The sequence below is a fragment of the Symphalangus syndactylus genome, chromosome 18 (assembly GCF_028878055.3).
Source record: "Symphalangus syndactylus isolate Jambi chromosome 18, NHGRI_mSymSyn1-v2.1_pri, whole genome shotgun sequence".
In the NCBI taxonomy this organism is placed as follows: domain Eukaryota; kingdom Metazoa; phylum Chordata; class Mammalia; order Primates; family Hylobatidae; genus Symphalangus; species Symphalangus syndactylus.
This window is the reverse complement of record NC_072440.2, coordinates 71190790-71213239: the sequence shown is the minus strand read 5'-3', so window position 1 is coordinate 71213239 and position 22450 is coordinate 71190790. Positions and strand designations below refer to the sequence as shown.

The following is a 22450-nucleotide window of genomic DNA, read 5'->3' as shown; positions in this document are numbered from 1 at the left end:
ATGGCACAGCATTTTTAAATGACTTAGCTTTTTCAAGCTTCTCCAACTAATTTCACTTAGTTTTTTGGAGACACTGCTCTATTTCCTCGTATGTGCACATTTTATCAACTTATATAATATGTAATTAGGTTAAAGTAACAAGAGTAGCAGGATATCAAATAGGACTTTCACTGTTAACCCAGAATTAGCTACTAAAACTCAAAGCAAATGGCAAAGTGGCCTCTAGTCTCCCACATTCTAAAGGAAAATGAGAGTATTAGGAGGTGACACACACCCCCTTCAGGGTATCAAGGGGAGGCTAAAACCCCCAAACCTTCATTCTATATAAGTAGATGAATGACTGGAGGAAGAGATGGAATTCCAGGATATCAGCAGGACAATGTCATGTGTGTGGGTCTATTTATTCCCTTCCTCCCCACAATGGGAGCAGAAGGGTCACTCCTCATTTCACGACATGAAAGGAAGACTCTTAGGCATCCCCAATAGAGACTGGGGGCACGTGCAATGATGATAGTCTAGCACTTTGTTCTTTGGTTGGAGGATGGTTGGACATCATACTTTCTGATCTGCCCCTGCTCCATGCCTATTTGAGCAGGGGGAGAACAACATTTGGAGAAATGCCAGGGCAAAGAGGAGGAACCAGCAGGAAAAGCTGCACTCCCACAGTTGAGGATGACGAGCCTCTGTGAGTTTGTGGACACTGAAGAATGCAGCCAGGAGCTTGGGACCAGAGCTGGTTACTGGTGAGGGGACATCCTTAGCAAAAGTCTACAAGCTGGAATACGGGCCATGAGCTGAGGGATGCCTATCTTGGACCTATGCATGTGCTTCTGTAGAGAGTCCACATGGGAGTGCCTACCACATAAAGGGCATCTCTGGGAATCAGTGATGAACACTTGGCCTGTAGCATGATTCATTTCTCCCCTTTTCCAGCTTGTACACCTAGAGTTAGAAAGAACAGGTGTTGTAATCATTGTGAAGAGGAAAGGAAGTACTTTTAGAAACTGTCTGTAAAACACATATAAATATATAGACACCTAACAATAAAAATAATGATAGCAAATCTTTCTATGGCACCTAATAGGCACTATTCTAAACACTTTACCTATGTTAATTCATTTCTAAATATTGATGCTTATATTGATATTTAGGAATATATAAGAACATACATAGACATATGTATGCCTTTTAGCCCATAAAAATGAAACTTATTTATTCAAAAGTGGACACATGAAGCACAGTTAGTTGCTTACTCAGCAGCCCCCTCCACCATTCCTTTTTTTCTAACAGAACTCAATTTTATTCTGGGTAGCCACATGCCCATCCCCAAGTGATGAATCATGATTGTTCTCTTTGCCATATGACCCTGCTTTTTTGAAATAGGTGAAAACTTTTCAGAAAGGTTTTGCTTTCCTGATTAAAGGGACAGATTGCTGGAGCTCTTCCTTCCTCCTTCTTTCTCCTTGGACACAGATGTGGCATCTGTAGCTGCAGCAACCATTTTGCATTTATTAGGTAATAAGTATGAATAGGCAAAGCAAGCCTGCTAAGGATAGTAGAACAGAAAGATTAAAAGACGCATAGTCTTTGACCGTATTACACAGCAGCTGAACCAACAACACACTTCTAAATGGGAAGGGAAGAAAGTGGGTATTGTTTAAACCTGGGTTACATTTCATGTTATTCACAAATGAAAACATTCATAATTAATAATATTCATCCCCAAATAGACATATACCTAAATTACAATATAAAATAGATTTAATAGATTTTAAAGCCCCTCTGTTTTATTTAGTTGTATATTTAAATGTATTATATCAGTGATCCAATGTAAGTGGACAGAACTGTGTCAATTGTGGTGGCCAGCACCTGTAAGTCCCAGCTACTCAGGAGGCTGAAGCAGGAGAATGGCATGAACCCAGGAGGTGGAGCTTGCAGTGAGCCAAGATCACGCCACTGCACTCCAGCCTGGGCAACAGAGCAAGACCCCATCTCAAAAAAAAAAAAAAGGTCTTTTCAGAATAGTTGAAATGAATTCTTAAGAGTAATATATAAGTCGTACCCTTAACTGTGAACACTAACTAATATGTAACTACTTATATATATATATGAAATCACAGGGCTTTAGCACAACAAATGAAATTATATCTCATTTCTCTAAACACCTCTGTTCTAATTATAAGAAGATTAAAAATGACACAGTTTTAATTATTGTAGCTTTGTGAAACATTTTGAAATTACTAATATGTAACTACATATATATATATACATGAAATCACAGGGCTTTAGCACAACAAATGAAATTATATCTCATTTCTCTAAGTACCTCTGTTCTAATTAGAAGAAGACAAGATTAAAAATGACACAGTTTTAATTATTGTAGCTTTGTGAAACATTTTGAAATTAGGAAGTATAATGCTTCTAACTTAGTTTTTCTTTCTCAAGATTGTTTTGGCTATGTGGGGTCTTTTGTGACTCCCTATGAACTTTAGAATTGTTTTCTCTATTTATGTAAAATATGCCATTGTCACTTTTATAAGTATTGCATTGAATCTGTAGATTGCTTTGGGTAGTATGGACATTTTCATAATATTAAGTCTTCCAATCCATTAACCCAGAATATCTTTCCATTCATTTGTGTCTTATTTAATTTCTTTCATCAATGTTCTATTGTTTTCAGTGTATAAATCTTTCACTTCCTTAGTTAAGTTTATTCCTAAGTATTTTATTCTTTTTGATGCTATCGCAAATGGAATTATTTTCTTAATTTCCTTTTTAGGTAGTTTATTGTTAGTGTACAGAAATACAGCTGATTTTTTGTGTTGATTCAGTGTCCTGCAATTTTACTGAATTTTTTTATTAGTTCTGTTTTGTTTATGTGTATGCGTGAAGTCTTTAGGGCTTTCTAATTATAAGATCATGTCATCTGTAAACAGAAAATTTTACTTCTCCCTTTCCAGTTTAGATGCCTTCATATCTATTTCTTGCCTAATTGCTCTGGCTAGGACTCCCAGTTCTATGTTGAATAGAAATGACTAGAGCAGCCATCCTTATCTTCTTCCCTATCCTACAGGGAAAGGTTTCATCTTTTCACCCTCGAGTATGATGTTAGCCATGGGCTTTTCACATACAGCCTTCAAATTGGTGGGTTAAAATCCTTCTTAGTCCTAGCTTGTTGAGGGAATTTTTATCATGAAGCAATGTTGAATTCAGCCAAATGATTTTTCTGTATCAATTAAGATGACCATATGATTTCTTTCCTTCATTCTGTTAATGTGCTGTATCGTTGTATTACATTAATTAATTTTTGTATGTTAGACAATTCATACATTTCAAGGATAAACCCAACTTGGTTATGGTGTATGATCCTAAAACTACTCGGGAAGCTGAGGCGGGAGGATCACTTGAGCCTAGGAGGCAGAGACTGCAGTGAGTTGTAATTGCACCACTGCACTCCAGCCTGGGCAACAGAGCAAGACCTTGTCTAAAAGAAAGAGAGAGAAAAAAAAGAAAACAGAAAGAGAGAGAGAGAAAAAAAAGAAAACAGAAAGAGAGAGAGAGAGAGAGATGACCAATGGAATAGAATGGAAAGCCCAGGAATAAAGCCATATATATACGGTTAACTGATCTTTGACAAATGCGCTAAGAATACACAATGGGGAAAGAAAAGATAGTCTCTTCAACAAATGCTGTTGAAAAAACCCTGCTTTTTTCTTACTCCACACACAGGAGTCAACTTGAAATGAATTAAAGACTTAAAGATAAGACCCGAAAGTTCAAAACTCCTGGAAGAAAACATAGGGGAAAAGCTTTATGGCAGTGGTCTTCGCAGTGATTTCTTAAATATGATAGCAAAAGCACTGGCAACAAAAGCAAAAGTTAACAAGTGGTACTACATCAAACTAAAAAGCTTCTACAAAGGAAAGCAAACAATTAATAGAGTGAAAGGCAACCTAAGGGATGGAAGAAAATATTTGCGATGCAAACCATGTATCTGCAAGAAGTTAATTTCCAAAATATGTAAGGAACTTCTATAAATCAATAACAAAAGCAAACAAATAACCCAATTAAAAATGAGCAAAGAGGCTGGGCACAGTGGCTCACGCCTGTAACCTCAGCACTTTGGGAGGCCAAGGTGGGGGGATTACCTGAGGTCAGGAGTTGAGACCAGCCTGAACAACATGGCGAAACCCCATCTCTACTAAAAATACAAAAAATTAGCCAGGCATGGTGGCAGGCACCTGTAATCCCAGCTACTCAGGAGGCTGAGGCAGGAGAATCACTTGAACCCAGGAAGTGGAGGCTGTAGTGAGCTGAGATTGAGCCACTGCACTCCAGCCTGGGTGACAGAGTGAGACTTCGTCTCTGAACAAAAAAATAAACAAAAAAAGAACAAAGAACTTCAATAGACATTTGTCCAATGACATACAGACGACCAAGAGGTATATGAAAAGATATTTATCATCACTAACCATCAAGGAAATACAAATCAAAACCATATAAGATATCAACTTACACTTGTTACAATGGCTATTTTCAAAAAAACAAACAAACAAAAGGTAAAAGGTAGCAAGTGTTGGCAAAGACATGGAGAAATGAGACTTTTGTATATTGTTAGTGGGAATGCAAAATGTTTCAGCTGCTATGGAAAACAGCATGAAGGTTTCTCAAAAAACTAAACATAGAATACCATATTCCAGCAATTCCATTTCTAGGTATTCATCCAAAAGAATTGAAATCAGGTTCTCAAAGAGATGTTTACACTTTCATATTCATTGCAGCATTATTTGCAAGAGCCAAGATGTGGAAACAACCTAAATGCTTATTGATGGATAAAAGATGGATAAAGAAAATGTAATATATGTGTATGTATGTGTGTGTGTGTGTGTGTGTGTGTGTGTGGTTTATTTACATATACATATAATGGAATATTGTTCAGCCTTGAAAAAGAAGAAACCCTGCAATATTCATCAGTGTTGATGAACCTGGAAGACATTATGCTAAGTGAAATAAGCCAGTCACAGAAGAGCAAATATTGCATTTTTCCACTTATATGAAATATCCAAAATAGTCACATTTATAGTACCATAAAGTAGAATTTTGGTTGCCAGAGTCTAGAAGAAAAAGGAAATAGGTAATTGCTATTCAACAGATTCAGTTTCAGTTTTGCAAGATGACTATGTTCTAGAGATCTGCTGTGCAACTTCATGCCTGCAGGTAATGATATGATCTTGTCCACTTAAAAATTTGTTAAAAGCTGGATTTCATGTTAAATGTCCTTGCCACAATAAGAAAAAGAGTGAAACAGAAGAGGTGTGCATAGTAGCTGGGTTTCCTTAAAGCAAAAGAGAGAGAGAGAAAGGGAAAGATTTAGAATTGAAAAAGAATACGTGATTAAAAAAAAAAAAAAGATTCCTTCAATACTAGTTAGGAATAAATAGTAAGAAGAGAAGTCAAACTGCATGTTGGTCTTCATTAACTTTTGCTACCTCAGCCTTCAGATCAAGCCGTACAGGGTGGCTGATGTTAATTCACATTGTGCTTTATCAAGCACCGTGTGTGTCTATCTCCATTTTGATGAAGATTTGCATCCGGCCCCAGGCTGGAAGGTACTCTCAGTAAATATTAACCACTTGGCCGTAATGCACCTAAATGGACCATTCTTGACACAAATTAATCTGCTTTGAGGAAGGATTCATAGAACCTTCAAATTTTGAAAAGCAGAAGCCAGAAAAGTGTCTTGATCAAATCTCTTTTGATTGCAAATAATAGAACCCAACTCAAGCCAGCATTTAAAAAGGGGTCGAGGAGTGGCTGTTAGTGGTTCATTCAAAGAAAAAGCTTTGTATTTAGTTTTAAGTAAGGCTAGATCCAGTTAGTCAGACAATGTTGACAGGATCAGTTTCTATTCCTCAACTCTGGTCTTTATTGCATTTGCTTAATTATCAGCCATGTCCTCGCCACACTGGTAGAAAGCAGCAGGACCAGAGTGCAGAAGCTCCTGCAAGCTCCATGCTTACATGATCTAAGCTTCTAGGCAAATGGAAAGAGAACTTCTCTGTTTCAGAAGTCATACAGAAGTTCTATAACTGTATCTCACTGATGTTCGGATTGGGTTACAGGCCCATCCTGAACCAACTGTGGTAAAAGAGAGATCATGTTATCAATAACTGAGCTGGGAGTAGGTGCCTTTCCCTGGGGCTAGGGGTGATATCAGCTACCTATGACATGATGACTGAGTAGGCTGGGAGTGCTTTCCTAAAATATTGGACACTGTAATAAAGAGAAGGGTAATGGGTCCATTGTAGGAAAACTCAGATGTCTTATACAGATAAGGAAAGTTATTGAACCACCATTAACTGAGTGTGTACTATGAGGCTGAGGAAGTTATGAGCATTGAGTCTTTTAATCTACACCACACGTGCAGAGGTAGATGTAATTATCCCTATTTTACAATAGAAGAAACTGAGATGTGGAATATTTAGAAAACGTTTTCCAGCTTCACGAAACTAGTAAGTCAAGTTGCAGAGACTCTAACACACGCATTTCATCCTAATGTGTCTATTCTCGGTGTTTTGCCTTCCATTGCCCCATATGTAAACCCACCAATGAGTCAAGCAAGTTCCTGTTCAGTCTGAGGTGGGATAAGCCTAGTACTTATCTTCTGTTCTGCTTGGGGTCGGCAGGTTATTTCAAAGGTGAGCTGAGAATTAACAGTACCTTGAAGTGGGAACAGAGTTAGTAAATTGAGAAGAAAAGATACAAACAATATTGTGAATATTGAATATTCTAAATCTGTAAAAAATGTATCAAAAGAAAAAAGACTGGAATCATAAATCCAAAAAGGATGAGAATAAGGGCTTCAGGGAGTTAAGATTTGAGGAATTATTCTCTTCTTTAGATTTTCCTGATCTGTCCAAACATTCTACCATAAGAGTGATTTATTTTTAATCAGAGAAAAATCTATTTTAAACAATCTTGCAAGTATAGGGTTAAGAAAGGTAAAATAACCTCTATGATATTTGAATCGGGTTGATAAGCTGGAAAAAGCTGTAAAAATCTTGTCAGGTTTCTATGAATAAATTTTTTTTAAAAAAAGGCATTAGAATTAATAGCAAATTCTCTGCATGAACAGAAGTGAATATTTTCATGCCCTCCAGCACTCAGGGGCCAGCAACACATAGTGTATGTATATATATTAACAACCTGGACATGGGTACAAATAGCAAGGTTGAAAAACTCACTGACTCAGGTTGGTGGAGATGAAACAAGGACAAACTTGGAGAATTCTTCCTGGAAGATTTCGAACTTCTAGGATTGTAGGCAGAAGGAAAGGTGAGCAATGGATCTAGGGGAAAGAAAGGAAATAGCTTTTTCCCCTGGGATGCAGGGCCCTGATCAATTCTCATTGGGGGAGGGATCCTAGTTCTCACCTACATTAGTCTGTGTTCTCTAGAGAAGCAGGATAAATAGATAGGTAGATAGATAGATAGATAGATAGATAGATAGATAGATAGATAGATACATAGATACATAGATAGATACATAGATAGATACATAGATAATTGATAAATAGATAATAGATAAATAGACAATAGATGGATAGATAGATAGATAGATAGATAGATAGATAGATAGATAGATAGATAGATAGATAGATATTCTGTCTCTCAAAAACATCAAACTCAAATTGAGAGATATTCTATAAACAACTGCCCTTAAGAGGGAGAGGGAGAGAGAGAGAGAGAGAGAGAGAGATATTTAGGTATAGTCTAAGGTCTGAGAGCTCGAAAGCTTGCAGATTAAGGTGTAGATTCCAGTCCAAGTCCAAAGGTCTGAGAACCAGGAGGAGCACCAAGGGTAGATCAATGTTCTAGCCAAGCAGTCAGGCAGAGAGAGAAAGAGAGAGACTCCTGCTTTCCATCCTCCTTTTTGTTCTATTCATCCTTTTTCATTCTTTATTTTCTATTCAGGCCCTCAGTGGATTGGATAATACCCACTCACACTGGGGACAGCCATTCCCTTTACTCAGTCTAACGATTTGAATGCTAATTTCTTCTGGAAACAGCCTCACAGACACACTCATAAACAGCATGTAACCAGATATCTGAGCATCCCATGATGCAATCAATTTGAAACACACAATTAGTTATCATTGTCCCTGAAACCCCTTTTCCCCGTGAAATCAAAGAATATAATCTTCATCACAATCAGAGCCCCTTGGATTTCTGTTACACATCACAGTTTACAAGCCACTTTCTCATTTGCTGTCTCATTTGATTCCTGCCATCTCTTCATTGGGCTAGCATAGCAACAGGAGCAAATCTCTTAAAAGTTTGGTTGTGACTGTCTCACATCAGAAGATAAAGAAAACAGAAAGCTTCAAGCTATGCATTATGTTCATGTTCTGAACTGAAAGTAGTGTTTTAGGAAAGTCAAAGTGGTCTTGGAATTTCTAGCAATGGCTAAACAAACTGTGTGCCTTTCTGCTATTGGTGCTTGTTGTACTAAGAAAAAAAATGAAGTTGAGTCATTAAGAAAGAAGTCTCCCTCCACTAATGAATAAACCAGTGATCATATGCTGCCGAACAGACAAACTGGGAGGGACACAGCATCATTTTTGTGGTATTCCTGCCAAAAAAAAATCATAACTTCTGAATCTAGTCAGAGGACAAACTCAAATTGAAACGTACTCTGTTATAAGCAACTAGCCTATACTCTTCAATAATAATTCATGAATGATAAACAGTGAATAACTATTTCAGATTAAAAGACACTAAAAAGATAGCAACAATTTAATGTGCCACATGATTCTAGGTGGAATTCTAGACCAGAAATTGCTTTGGCTATAAAGTACATTATTAGGATAATTGGTGAAATTTGAATAAGGTCTGTAGGTTAGATAAGTATCATTAAATCAATGTTAACTTTCTGATTTTGGTCATTGTACTCTGATTATGTAAGATAATGTCTTTGTTTTAAGGAAATACTTAAGTATTTGGGGTAAAGGGACCTCATGCCTGTAACCTGATCTCAAATAATTCAGAAATAAATACATAGATAGATACATACATACTTACAGAGTAATGGATATAGAATGGCAAAGCTAATGGGTAAAGAGACAAAGAGACAAAGCTAATGGGTACAGATACGTAGATGTAGATATTGAATGATAAAGAATATTCATAATTGGGGAACTGTGAATACAATAGTAGAAGAATTCTATATACTGTTTTCTTGTAATTTTATGTAAGTTTTAAAGTATTTCTTTTTAAGTTTAAAAAGAAGGGAAAACAAAACAAACAAGCCCACGTTTCTGTGAGGGCAAATATGGGATGGATGGGAGGTAAAAAGCAAGTCGCCTTCTCATTCTGATTAGAGATTCAGGAAGAAGACAGGTGGTTAAATGTGGTCACAGGCGGCACTGATGAGGTGTACATTCTGCTTGTTTGCTTGACTTGACTCTGTTCTTTTCCCCTCACAAAAACCACTGTCTGAGAGCACTCACTATGGTCACATGAGCCTCCAGTCACACCTGCTCCTGGAGAGACACCCTCTAGCCCATGAGACTATCACACCCCAGAACCAAGGATTGGAGACGAGGAGGAATTAGCTACATATGACTCTCTAATAAATGTACATTAGTCTTAAGAGTACGAGTATTAAAAGCACTTATTTCAACTTGTCCATGCGGATACATTGCTAAGGATGGTAACAAGCTGCTTTTGTAACTGAAACGATGGAACTTGCCAGTGAGCTGGCTGTGATGTCTAACACTTGAGCTATAGCAAAATGGCCTGACAGAGCCTAAATGATCCTGTCTTCAGCCTAAACAAAATGGATAGACCACAGAAACCCTGCCTCCTACAAGAGGCCAGTGTGGTGCCAAGACTAGGACAACATCTGAGGAAATGGCACACACAGACTTGTTGAATGACTTGTGCAACTTTTTCAGCCTGGCACAGTGGCTCATGCCTGTAATCCCAGCACTTTGGGAGGCCGAGGCGGTCAGGAGTTCAAGACCACCCTGGCCAATGTGGTGAAACCCCATCTTTACTAAAAAACACAAAAATTAGCTGGGTGTGGTGGCGGGTGCCTGTAATCCCAGCTACTCGGGAGGCTGAGGCAGGAGAACTGCTTGAACCCAAGAGGTGGAGGTTGCAGTGAGCCAAGATCGCGCCATTGCACTCCAACCTGGGCAACAAGAGCAAAACTCCATCTCAAAAAAATAAATAAATAAATAAAAGAAAGAAAGAAATGGAATAGAATGAACTGCAATGCGATACACTGCAATGCAACGTGATGTGATGGAATTACACAACAGGACAGACACTGTCAAGCAGATAATAGAACATAGGTGACAACTCCTAACATTCATAGCATGAAACCACCTTGCACCTGGATAGTGTTCTCCATACTCAAAACTGTACGTGATTTAGTTCCATACTGTTCTTCCATATTTTTTTCTCAGCTGAGGAGAGAAATTTATAATATAAATATTTGACTTTCCAGTCAGAAAGATCTAGATTTTTCTATCCTGGCTTTACCCTTTGCCAGCTAGACAACTTTGGGAAATTCACTCATGTCTTTAAATTCCAAACCCCTTGATGGGGAAAATATGCTTGGGTCACAGAGCTTTAAAGAGAAAATCTGAGACATACAGTAAACATCAAAGTGCCCAGAAGAGATGTTGGCACACAGGGGTACAAAATACTTTTTATTCTGACTGTCCATCTTTACTTTCTCAGCATTTGTCTACCGCACACATTGTGTCCCAGAGGGACTAGAGAGTTGGGCCCTCTGGAAGGCCCTCATTTCACTTTTAATCACTAGGTAACTGGCCACATGTGGCTTGAGTCTGAGATCATGAATGGACAGGGCTCCTTCCGGAAACTTATCCTCTTACACACCAAGTAAACATTTTGGAAATAATTTTATCCAAATGGATGACAAAAACAGTAGTGAATATAATGGAAAATATCCCAATATGAACCCCTTCCTTTCTTAACTAGGCCACGAAAATGAGGCACCCTTATTCATAATGGGAATTGATGCTTCATTGCATTTGACAATTTTTGATTTTGTATTTATTCTTTTTTATAGTGTCTGTCTCCCCTTTAGACTGTAGTCACCAAGAGGCAGGAATGATATCTCATTCATCAATTCCATAGTGCCTACCACAGTGTTTCCAGTGCATGGTAAATGCTAAACAAATGTTTGAATAAATGAATGAATGAATATAATTTTCTAGGTTTGGAGGGGCTTCTTAGAAGTCACTTGGGGCACTCTGTGTCTACTGTCTGGATTACATCCGTAGAAATTCCACCTGTCCATTCAATTCTAAAATATTATCCATGAAAAATTTCTAATCTTGCCCAACCTCAGTTCCCTAGGACTAATCATGGAAGGATTTGCCTCCAACTTCCTAGGGTGCAGCCAAGTTGGAAGACATTCTCTGTGTCCTGATTCTCAAAAGAGGAAGATGAGGCTCCATTGGATTGGACCAGGAATTATGTGCTGGGGTGAGGCTATCACCTCCAGCCTTTTACCTGTGCGATAAAGTGACCAACTAGGAGAGGACCTCGGAAGCCAGAGGAGACCTGAATAGGAAGAGTAAGATGTCAAAATCCACCTGAAGAAGAGAGTAACATGAGTTCCTACATCCTGACTAAGACAGCTCTGGGGAGGTGAACTTGTGGGTTCTAGAGTCAGATAGACTGGAGTGCTCTGGGACCTCAGAAACACTCCATAAATCACGTGTGCCTCAGTTTCTTTCTCCTTCAAATGGAATGGGACAATATAGTACACAGGATTACCGTAAATGAAGTAATAGGGTAAATAAATTAGAACAGAACCAGATTAATAATAAGCATTCAATCTTTGCTCTTTTTATGGCTATCCAGGGTAAAGAACAAGCCTGTGTCAACAAGAGACCGAATAAGAAACCCTCAAGGAGGAGACGTGGGAGTTGCCTTCACTGGATAGAGTGCCGCAGGACAGGATGCTCTGAGAGGCCAGCACCACACCCTCTTGACCATGCTGTAGCCATAAATGTTCCAGAGGCATCTGAGAAAACCACTGCAGAATATACAGAGCACAGCTCTATTTTGTCTGCTCCACCTACAGCAGGGTTTGCTCTACCCTGCCATATCACAGGCTCCTGAAAAGACCAACTCACAGCACCACAGGATGTGATTAAGCCTTGGAGAAGATTAATTACCCACTTTCTTAGGAGTCGGTCTCTCCTCCCCACTCACTCAGGTTCCTTTACCCCCCACTAAGCCTCTGAAAGAATCTAACATCATAAACAAGGATCTCATTAGCAACTTGAATTCGGGCTACAGATCTTTTGTGAAGATTTGGTTACAGATGCTGCTTTAACCTCTGAGGATTATTCTTCAGCATCCAGAGAGACTCCAGTTGCTCTCCTGGGAAATGTTCTCTCATTTGAATAACTCATCTGTTCACCCATTGGCATAACTGCTGCCAGTTCCAAGCACCTGCTGAGGAGTGGACCCAGATTAGGCCTCTGGCGGGGCTACAAAGAATGCGTTTCAGTGTTGGACTTCCCATTCCATTTGCAACTTCAGGGGAAGTTAATGTCCCACTCAAGTTTCTCTCAGTTAGGGTGACAGGGAGATGCAGCTCTTCAAATGCTGTCCTCAAGTGGAGAGGGAGACCACAGAGCTCCGACTGGCTTGCCAGCCCATGGAGCCATTTTTTCTTTGGTGGTGGATGCTCTCGGTGTGGCCTCTAGCGTTCCTTTCATGTTCCTTTTCTCTCTGCATTCCCACCGCTCTCCCCTCGGGTGGGTCCACATCACCTCTCGCCTGGACCGCAGTCTGTCTCCTCTGCTAACCAGGGTGTCTTCACTTCTCTGCAGCTTTCACACAGCAGCCAGATTCATGTTCCTCGGTGCAGCTTTGATCACACCACTGTGCCCAAACAAAACCTTTCGCGGCCCCCGGGTACCCAGTGATCAAAGTCCAGGGTCCTCACTCCAGCATTAAAGAGCCTCTGTATTGTGGATCCCATACATCACATGCCCCACCTCTGTCACCCATCTGCTTTACCCCCACCTACCTCAACCTCAGTTCTAGTCCTTCAAGCTGCAGGCAGCAGCTCATTGAGGAGGTCATGAAATCAATGAAGTATGTGATGAAAGCATTTTAAAATGAAATTTATAGCAAAAGAACAAATATGTATATGGCTTTCTATATAGCAGGCTCCATTCCACATACTTTGAATAGACTCACATACTTCTCACACTGTCCTTAGGGAAATAAGCACTCTTGCCATCCCTGTTTTACAGATAAGGACACGGACCCAGGGAGGTTAAATAAGTTGCCCAGGGTGATTAATTCTGGCTTGAACCCAGACAGTCTTGTATCAGAAGCCACATTCCTAACCACTCTGCTATACTCCCACAATGTACTATATGGAATAAAACCATATTCTAGATTCTGTAAAACCGTATGGAACAGAATAGAAAATTTAGAGCATTCTGTATATACAATGGTAAATGTTTCATGAAGGTCTGTTGGAGATAACTACAAATGTATACACACACAACTACAGTAGAAAATGTGTATTGTGCTGAGAACACAACATCAAATGTTTGTCTTACTGTGGCTTGTGGTCAAAAACATGTGAAACCTGTTGTTCTGGCTAAAACCAAGGACCTGCCAATGATCTCTCATGCTTCTTTGCCTCTACATCTTCACCCACACTGATCCCAGCACTGGAAATATCTTTCCCCATCGTTTCTCACCTATATCTCTGGTCCAAACATGTCTTGTCCATGGAGTCTTTCTTAATTCTTCTCTTTATTGTGTCTTCTAAATTATAAGCTTCTTGAGGGCTTAGGTACATACATTTCACAATCAGTTCTTGATTCCTGACAAAGAGGAAAGCATCTTCCAGGAGGCTTTTACTCCCAACCTACTTTCAACCCCCCACAGGTGTGATGGTTTTCTGATATTCATCTTCTTTCTGTGATAGTTTGGGACAATGGTTCTCAAAGTGTGTTCCCCAGACCAGCAATGTCAGCATCGCCTGGGACTTGTTAGAAATGCGTATTCTCAGGCCCCATCCCAGACCTACTGAATCGGATTATCTGAGGGTGAACAACAGCAGTGTGTGCTACAACAAGCCTACCAAATGATTCTGATGCTTGTGCAAGTTCGAGAACCACTGGCTTAAGAAAAAGCCATTCTTATTCAATATGAGAGAAGGGTTTGTTTCATGACTCTGGGCCAGTTGGCTACATTGTATTGCTTATGAGGACAAGGTCAGGGGATCAACTTTGTGTATCCAAGTCAGCGACATGTCACACCACACATTGAATCCCCCAACCCTAGCTTTTGTGCAATTGCAAGCTATTTAGTCCCAAAAGAACTATGGATGTCTCGGTGCCAAAGCTAACTCACCTAAATTACTACTGTCGTCGCATTAATGGAGACAGGCTCACAGCCACGAGCCATCAAGCACCCTACAGGGGGCAGTAAAAGCAGAACCAGGAATGGACAAAGACATTGTTAGAAGTCAAGAGAACACGGACTTTCTAAATACCAAAGCATTTTAGAAGGTATGGCTAAAACAGATTGCAAATGATGATGAAAGGCAGTAAAAATCCAAGTGGGTTTAGGATGGGAAATTTCAAATTTCATAGGAAATCCAAGGTCACAGAAATAATAAACCAGAATGACCTAGGAGCTAGCACTTGATAGATTCAAGAGCATTTCCATGGACAGACATTTTATATTTGAAGAAACTTGAATCTATATTCCAAGAAGTTCAGAAACAAGATCACACAATGAGGAAATAGCAGAACTAGAATGCAAACCAACTTTTGTTACCCAGGAGTCTCTACTAAAGGTCTGCCTGCCCTGCTGAGGGCACTCCCCTCTCTGCGGTTTCTCTTCTACACTCCTGCCACACTGGCCCCAGTGCTGCCATGTCCACTCCTAGGGCTCTGCACTTACTCTTCCTTCTCTTTTAAGTATTTTTTCACTAGCTGTTCCCAGAGCTGTACCCTCCTCATCCTTTAGGCCTCAACCCAAATGTTACTTACTCAGAGAGGTCTTCCCTGACCACCCAGCCCACGCTTCTGTGCCTATACTAGTTTCCTGGGGCTGCTGAAACAAATGACTGCAAAGTTGGTGACTTAAAACAACATAAGTTGGCCGGGTGCACCTGTACACACCTGTAATCCCAGGACTTTGGGAGGCCCAGGCGGGCGGATCATGAGGTCAGGAGATTGAGAACATCCTGGCCAACATGATGAAACCTCATCTCAACTAAAATACAAAAAAATTAGCCGGGTATTGTGGTGTGTGCCTGTAGTCCCAGCTGCTCAGGAGGCTGAGGCAGGAGAATCGCTTGAACCCAGGAGTCAGAGATTGAAGTGAGCCGAGATAACACCACTGCATTCCAGCCTGGGCAAAAGAGCGAGACTCCATCTCAAAAACAAAACAAAACAAAACAAAAACATAAGTTTATTCACTCACAGTTCTGGAGGCCAAAAATCCAAACTCAAGGTTTCGGCAGGGCCATGTCTCTCTGAAGGCACTAGGAGAAAACCTGCCCCATGCCCTTCTCTTAGGTTCTGGCGGCTGCCAGCCATTCATGACATTTCTTGACTTGCGGCTGCATGACTTCCAGTGGCCCTGTCCTCTCTGCGTCTGTGTCAAATTTCCCTCATAAGAACACCATTCATCAGATTAGGGCACACCCTAACACCGTATGGCCTCATCTTAACTTTATTACATCTGCAAAGACCTTATTTCCAAGTAAATCCACATTCATATGCACTGGGCATTAGAATTTTGACACATCCTTTTTGGGAGAGGTGGGGAACAACTCAACCCACACACAGCCACAGACATTTCCTACAATACCCTATTCTATCGTCTCCATACTGCTTCTCAGTATGTGACATTATCCTATTTATTTATAAGTGTATGTGCTCATATCCTGCCCAACCCTCCCCCAACTAGAAAGCAAGCTTCTTATAGCTGTGCACCTCTCGGTCTTGTTCACAGATGAATCTCCAGCACGTAGAAGGGGGCCTGGCACAAAGCGCTGTTTTACAAAGATTTACTAACTGCCTGAATTGCCTCTCCCACCGGGATCTTTCATGACATCGTCCCACCTCACCAACCACAGGGATGAGTAAGTGACCTAGGCTGACTTTTCAGAACCATTTTAAGGACAGACCCTGTGAGAAAGGGAACCATGATGTTTGCTCTGAAATCATTGCTGTGAGGATGATGTCATAGTGTTGCCAGATAAAATACAGAATGTCCAATACTCTTTTAGCATAAATAAAGATCCCATGTGATATTTAGGACAGTGCAAATACTACTTGGGACCTCCTTCTTCTGAAAAAGGTATTTGTTGTTTATCTGAAATTCAACTTAACAGAGCCTTCTTTACTTTTATTTGCTAAATCTGGAAACTCTATGGTGTCAGTCTCAAACTGCCAGAACCTTGTTGTCCACACAAGGAAGGAACAAAACCTCCCTGAGAATGAGGCCTTTGTAGAAGGAAGCAGAGTCAAGAGATAAAGACTAATTCCTAGTCATATTTCCTAAGTCCCTGCATCCAGCCATGCCTAAATGCTTCCTTTACCTCTGAGGCTTCTCAATAATCTGTGTCAATAAATCCCTCATTCCTCTTACATTTTTCTTTCCTAAGCTATTTGAAACTAAGTTTTTGCTACTTGCAAATGAAGTTCTGGTGAATGTAAATCACCTTCCAATCAGTGCCAATTCTTGCCTTCATGATCTCCTAAAATCCATAATCTCTTAGTTTCCCTCCCAGTTTTTCCACTACTTTCCCCAGTGATGCCCATTCCACTCTTAGTTAAGAGTAGTCTGATGTAGTCCTTTGTGTTCAGGCCAGAAAGGTCCATCTCAGCTGTCTGCCTCCAATCTGTGTCATCAAGTCCATGAAGATGCAGAGGAAAGCCCCAACAAGACATGAACCCTCTCTCTTGCTGATGCTGACCACCCTATAAAGCATACATGCAATGTCTTATTATGCTAAGAGGTCCCCTCTTGATCAGGTGTGAAGAATAAAAGCAAGAAAAAAAGAGGAGAAAAAGGCAGGAAACCCTATCCTACTATAGCCAAAGTGTTTCTCCTGAGCCTCCAAAGAAACGGAGCCCGTTGCAAGGTCTGGGTGCTGTGGGTTGCTTGAGCAGCAGAATCCCAACCTTTCATTCTCTTCTCCAGCTTTACTGCAGAGTCTTAAGAGCAGACCCAGCTGGTCATACAAAAGTGACAGCAGGCCGGGCGCGGTGGCTCACGCTTGTAATCCCAGCACTTTGGGAGGCCGAGGCGGGCGGATCACGAGGTCAGGAGATCGAGACCACGGTGAAACCCCGTCTCTACTAAAAATACAAAAAAATTAGCCGGGCGTGGTGGCGGGCGCCTGTAGTCCCAGCTACTCGGAGAGGCTGAGGCAGGAGAATGGCGTGAACCCAGGAGGCGGAGCTTGCAGTGAGCCGAGATTGCGCCACTGCACTCCAGCCTGGGCGACAGAGCGAGACTCCGTTTCAAAAAAAAAAAAAAAAAAAAAAAAAGTGACAGCAAAAGAGAAGGTCCACAGAGCTGAGACAGCACCCCAGATGGTATCGCCTGCGGATGACTTGTGCACTGTTCCTGCTGTCACACATATCCCTTTGGTCCTACATAATAAATCTCTTGTTGATGGGACAGACAGCTAGGATTGCTACTTTTACTTTTGGCAGATCCTGATTTGCTAAAGATCTGCCCTTCCATTCCAAGCAGAAGAGAAGGAACAGGCCAAGTGCTAGGGTGCCAATCCCTTAGCATCTAGGCAGGAGAAAAGAGAGAAAACTCATATCCTTGCCAAGAGATCTGTCAAATGGCCATAGGCAGGGACATGAACCTCCATCCAAATTAAACACTCAGCCTTCTGAGCCCGGTAGTTGCCAAGCATACACTTTGTAAATCAAGACAGCATGTATTCATCCAGCAAATATTTATCAAGATCAGGCAATATGCAAACACCGTGCTAGGCACTTGGGAAAAAAATGATGAGAAAATGTAAACGTGGTTTGCTATGGTTTGAGGGCTTATGGCCCCTCAAACATTTATGTTGAAACTTTTTTTTTTTTTTTTTGAGATGGAGTTTCGCTCTTGTTGCCCAGGATTGAGTGCAATGGTGCCATCTCAGCTCACTGCAACCTCTGCCTCCCGGATTCAAGCGATTATCCTACCTCAGCTTCCAGAGTAGCTGGGATTACAGGCGTGCACCACCACACCCAGCTAATTTTTGTAATTTTAGTAAAGACAGGGTTTCACTATGTTGGCCAGATGGTCTCAATCTCTTGACCTTGTGGTCCACCCTCCTCTGCCTCCCAAAGTGCTGGGATTACAAGTGTGAGCCACTGCACCTGGCCTATGTTGAAACTTAATTCCCAATATGAAAGTATTAAGAAGTGAGGCTTTTAAGAAATGAATAGGTCATGAGCACGTCACAGTCATGGATTGATTAGTCACCTTATGAAAAGGCTGGAGACAACTAGCTAGACCCCTTTTGCCCTCCTGCTCTTCTGCCATGGAAGGACATGATGTTCATCCTCTTCGGAGGACACAGCCACAGGAGTTATCTTGGGAGCAGAGACCAGCCTCTCTCCAGGCACCAAACCTGATGGCACCTTGACCTTAGATTTCCCAGCCACCAGAACTGAGAGAAATGAGTTTCTATCATTCATAAACTATCCAGTCTCCAGTATTTTGTTACGCAACAGGAATGGAATAGACACTGTCCCTCATCCTTGCAACTTCTCTAGTTGGAAAAATAGGCATCAGCCACATAAATGCTTAAGTAAATGAAGACGTTATTGTGGTAACAGAAAGAAACAGAAAATACGAGAAAAATTCGAAAGATTTAACGGACTTCATTCAATGTTCAACAAATATTTGTTGCACCTCTGCTGGGTGCCAGACATTGGTGTGGGTGCTGGGGTGACAACCTCACTTTATTCAACAAATTTTGGATTGAATTATTAACTGGAATTATTTACCCACCTGATGTAGAAGCTCATTTCACTCTCAGCTTGTGCAATGAATGTTCCTCCCATCGGGTTGCTGGCTTTCTGGTTATCTTCAGCCCAGAATGTATGCCTGCCATACCTACTAGTCTAAGCTCACAGAAATCAAGGGTCTGCAATCAGTCACTAGGCTCTTGGGAAAGCAGGGCACAGGCAAATGAGAACTTGAATCAGAATGGAGCAGGCTGTTATTTTGTTTTTGGACTCCATCTGTGACACTGGTAGAATTTAGAGAATTACAGAGTAGAATTGATGTAGTATCCAACTTGTTAGCATTCAGGAGCTCTACACTTTGCTGATGATTCATGAGGTGGGAAGTTGGGGTTTTAACTGCTTTATATTAGCATTTGCATCTTAAAAAATATTCCTAGACTCTATGGCTTCTCTCCAAGTTTGATGGTCCTGGGAGAGTTTGACTTCAGACTCACCAACTACAGTCAGCTGAGGAAAACCCAGTGGTTATTTCTTTGCCTTGAAAGTGCCCTTGCTCTGCCTACAGAGCATTCTGGCTATTTGCCCAGACTCAAAATTCTCAAAAATGTGTAAACTTAGAAAGCATTCTCCAGCTGCTCTGGACTTCAGCATCTCAGGTTTTAGTTAAGAGTCTTTCAACTGCATGTGAAACAATCCACTTTAAATTAGCTTAAAGGAAAAATGTGAAGGGGGAAGGGAAGGGGTTTATTAGGAGTATACAAGGACATCTCACAGAAGCCAAGGGAGCAGAGCCCAGAAGAGTCCCCTGAGGGTCTGGAACCAGAAATTGGAAAAGCCCACAAGAAATCAGATAACCACAACTCGATCTCCCCTGTGACCCCAACAACTCTCATCCCGGCCGAACTCTGCAGCATCTGGTTCATTCTTTTCTCTCTGAAAAAAAACATGTCTCTTTGCTCTGTGTGCAAGATGGAAAATGGCTACTTTACAGTTCCTGCATTTCCATCCTTTCACCTTCAAGCCACATCAGAGACCAACTAGCTGCCATTTTCCTCTAAAATTCTAAAATTCTGCCACTTAGTAATTTAACCACAATTTATGAAGTGCCTACGATGTGCCAGACTCTGCCCTAAGACAGTAGAAATAACCACTTATTGAATTGGCCCCTCAAAAACCTCAATGCATCAATGTTATTAGGATCTTATGATTGGGTCCAAGACGTAATATTGTTCCACACCTGTGTACTAAATAAGTTGAGAGACAAGAAGAAGAATATCAGGCCAAAATATGTTTATTATTAATAAAGACTAGGTTGGAAGACATGAGTTCTATTCATAGACAGATGAGACCTCTAAGAGTTCTAATTCTAGACAGGTGAGCCCTTTAATTCTGAAATCCAGAATTTAAGCGATGTACCCTCTCAGACACCTATCCCAGCAGGGCAGAGGTTTCAAGCCCTATGCAGACATAAGACTCACTGCCTCAAGCAGCTGCTTAGAACTCATTTGCTTCATGTTCAAGGAGAAACAGAAAGAGCTGAGCTGAGCATGATAACTTCACTTTTCCTGTTTACCAAATAGAGAAATCACTTCACCTTTCCTAGGGCAAAGTGCCTAAAGAGGCAGAGAGAGGCCAAAGGTGGTAAAACTAACTGAGCTGCTTCCACACGGAAGAAAACGTTAAGAATGGGAAAAGCATTTCCCATCCCCAAACAACCATATTTAATATTATTCTTTGCTTTTATCACTTAAGCTTCTTAAGTCTGTCATTCAAAAGACTGAGTTCCTTTTCTTTCTTTAATTGAGTGGACATGTTTTTCTGCTGATATTTTCGAGGGTTTAATTTTTTGGTTGTTATTATTCTAATGGTTGTCTTTATAACTATTATTCCTTCAATACTTATTCTTCTATTCTCTAGTCCATGCCTGGCAACTCCCTACCATATTCCTTCTTGTTCCTTACCACCCTATTTTAATGGATTATTATGTGTTTAAATATTACATCTGTGACATGGTATCTTTTAACATCTGGCTATGAAGGATTAGAAAGGCAGCGTATATAGCAACATCTTTTACCATTCTTTTCCCTCTTCTCCTTTCAGCTTTTCTTAATAAAATCATTTCTACACTGGGAGAGCTTATAAGGTTTTGTTCTGCAATCATAATCTTCAAATTTGCTTTAGTCTTGGTCCCACTGTTAGATGGAATTTCACACTCACCATAAGTCTCATTTCCATACTTCCAACTTTCATTCTGAAGTTCATCCTCTAGTGGCTTCTCAGGAAATACATTCTCTAAGTTATTGCATGCTCAAGAATATCAGTCTTCTGCCCTTATACACAAGCAACAGTTCTGCTGTGTTTTTTAGAAAGTATCATTTTTTCTTACAGATTTTATAAGCATTGCTTCACTGCTCTCCAGATCTGAATTGCCATGGAGAAGATTGAGAACTTTAAGTGACTTGATAACTTTCCTTGGTTGCCTAAGGTATTGATTCTTACCTTTGAAGTCTAGTAAACCTAACCAATATATGTCTCAAGGTTTATCATTGTAGGCCAGTGTCTCCAGGGTATGTCTGTCACTTCATATACAAATATGCACATATATATGTGTGTGTGTGTGTGTGTTTATATATATAATTATTTTTCTGTTTTATTTTAAAGATATATTTTATCACCATGTTAAAACAAACTCCAAAAACAAAATAGAAATGTCCACTATGTGTATGTTGTATCTTCTTTATTCATCTTCCATTGCCATCATTTATTTTCTAATCCATTTTAACCCTCTGTCCTTGTCCATTTTACTTAAATCACTTTTCTTAATCCTCTCCTCTCGGTCACTTATTATGTTTTCAGCCATGCATTGTCTTTATTTATGTGTCTCTTCCAATAGGAAACCTTCATTTTTGTGAGCGTTTTATTTTTATTCCTTTCCTGAGTTCTGCCAGTACATATTTAAACTTTTGTTTTATTTTACCTTATTTTCTATGAACTATTGTACAGCCATTTTACACTCTGATTTTATGAAGACAATTGTTTCATTGGGGCATTTTTTAAAACCTAGTAATAAAATATCTTTTAAAGTTTACTACTTTTATGATAGAATTATAAAGCCATCGAACTTTGCTTGATCTTGAAAAGATCAACGGTTCAATCACCGCCCCCTCAACACACACTCATTTACATACAAAGAAAACATTTCCAACCTCACCACCACAAACTTCCTTGGAAACCCACATCATCTCTATATTCCTATTTATGTCAGATACCACCAGAATTCTAAGATTCTCTGCATATCATCACTTATCATTTGGGCTCTCAATTCCACATGGTAAAATATGTTCTTTAACCACTCACCTATCTTCTTTTCTGGAAAATGTCCTCTGGAACTCATAGTCCATTATCAGCAAAATCTCTTATATTCTCAACTCC

The 22450-nt window shown here is 40.3% G+C and overlaps 2 long non-coding RNA genes across 2 annotated transcripts in view; one reads left to right on the top strand and one right to left on the bottom strand.

The window, feature by feature from the left end:
• The window catches only part of LOC129467806 (uncharacterized), a 116153-nt gene that overhangs the window by 76632 nt on the left and 17071 nt on the right, over positions 1-22450 (top strand). The window contains exon 3 of the long non-coding RNA XR_008652478.2: positions 16044-16173. This is a non-coding gene — a long non-coding RNA (uncharacterized lncRNA). The remainder of the gene's footprint in view (positions 1-16043; positions 16174-22450) is intronic.
• LOC129467807 (uncharacterized) overlaps positions 1-22450 on the bottom strand; it is a 49536-nt gene that overhangs the window by 12012 nt on the left and 15074 nt on the right. The window contains exon 3 of the long non-coding RNA XR_008652480.2: positions 860-942. This is a non-coding gene — a long non-coding RNA (uncharacterized lncRNA). The remainder of the gene's footprint in view (positions 1-859; positions 943-22450) is intronic.